This window comes from Arachis stenosperma, chromosome 2 (assembly GCF_014773155.1).
Source record: "Arachis stenosperma cultivar V10309 chromosome 2, arast.V10309.gnm1.PFL2, whole genome shotgun sequence".
Taxonomy (NCBI): domain Eukaryota; kingdom Viridiplantae; phylum Streptophyta; class Magnoliopsida; order Fabales; family Fabaceae; genus Arachis; species Arachis stenosperma.
Window position 1 is genome coordinate 39,765,990 of NC_080378.1, and position 2,088 is coordinate 39,768,077.

Here is a 2,088-nt window from a genome sequence, read left to right on the forward strand (position 1 = left end):
TTATACGCTTTTTGGCATTATTTTTAGTATGTTTTTAGTATGTTTTAGTTAGTTTTTAGTATATTTTTATTAGTTTTTAGTTAAAATTCACTTTTCTGGACTTTACTATGAGTTTGTGTGTTTTTATGTGATTTCAGGTATTTTCTGGCTGAAATTGAGGGACCTGAGCAAAAATCTGATTCAGAGGCTAAAAAGGACTGCAGATGCTGTTGGATTCTGTCCTCCCTGCACTCGAAGTGGATTTTCTGGAGCTACAGAAGCCCAATTGGCGCGCTCTCAACTGCGTTGGAAAGTAGACATCCTGGGCATTCCAGCAATATATAATGGCCCAAACCGGCATTCCAAATCAGCTCAAAACTGCCCGATGTTAAACGCCGGAACTGGCACAAGAATGGGAGTTAAACGCCCAAACTGGCATAAAATCTGGCATTTAACTCCAAGAGAAGTCTCTACACATGAAAGCTTCAATGCTCAGCCCAAGCACACACCAAGTGGGCCCGAAAGTGGATTTTTATGTCATTTACTCGTTTCTGTAAACCCTAGGCTACTAGTTCTCTACAAATAGGACCTTTTACTATTGTATTTTAATCTTTTGATCATTTCAGATCTTAGGATCATCTTTAGATCTTTGAATCTTTTGATCACGTTTTGGGGGCTGGCCTCACGGCCATGCCTAGACCTTGTTCTTATGTATTTTCAACGGTGGAGTTTCTACACACCATAGATTAAGGTGTGGAGCTCTACTGTACCTCGAGTATTAATGCAATTACTATTGTTCTTCTATTCAATTCAGCTTATTCTTGTTCTAAGATATTCATTCGCACCCAAGAACATGATGAATGTGATGATTATATGACACTCATCATCATTCTCACTTATGAACGCGTGCCTGACAACCACTCCCGTTCTACAAGCAAAGAAGGCTTGAATGTTTATCTCTTGGATTCCTTAATCAGAATCTTCATGGTATAAGCTAGAATTGATGGCGGCATTCAAGAGAATCCGGAAGGTCTAAACCTTGTCTGTGGTATTCTGAGTAGGATTCAATGATTGAATGACTGTGACGAGCTTCAAACTCCTGAAGGCTGGGCGTTAGTGACAGACGCAAAAGAATCACTGGATTCTATTCCAACCTGATTGAGAACCGACAGATGATTAGCCGTGCTGTGACAGAGCGCGTTGAACATTTTCACTGAGAGGACGGGACTGTAGCCACTGACAACGGTGATGCCCAACATACAGCTTGCCATGGAAAGGAGTTAGAAGGATTGGATGAAGACAGTAGGAAAGCAGAGAGACGGAAGGGACAGAGCATCTCCATACGCTTATCTGAAATTCTCACTAATGAATTACATAAGTATCTCTATCTTTATGCTTTATTCATATATCATTCATAACCATTTGAATCTTCCTGACTGAGATTTACAAGGTGACCATAGCTTGCTTCATACCAACAATCTCCGTGGGATCGACCCTTACTCGCGTAAGGTTTATTACTTGGACGACCTAGTGCACTTGCTGGTTAGTTGTGCGAAGTTGCGAAATTATGTTTAGACCATGGTATTGAGCACCAAGTTTTTGGAGCCATTACCGGGGATTGTTTGAGTTGTGAAAAGTAGAGATCACAATTTCGTGCACCAAGTTTTTGGCGCCGTTGCCGGGGATTATTGAGTTTGGACAACTGACGGTTCATCTTGTTGCTTAGATTAGGTATTTTTCTTCAGAGTTCTTAAGAATGAATTCTAGTGTTTCAAGATGATGTTCTTATCATCACGAAAGATGATTGATTCTCATCAATTTAGCTCTTGAATGTAATGTCCTGCTGAAGCTTGGCTAGCCATGTCTAATTTCTTTAGACTAAAGCTTTAGACTAACATTGCAAGATTCCTGGAATTCTCGTTAAGAATTTTGATATCTTTATTTTCTTTTCCACTTAATTTTCGAAAAATCCAAAAAAATTACAAAATCATAAAAACCAAAAATATTGTATGTCTCTTGTTGACTCTAGTGTCTCATGTTAAGTTTGGTGTCAATTGCATGTTTCTATTCTTCTTGCATTCATTCATGTGTCTTAAGTGATCTTCAAGA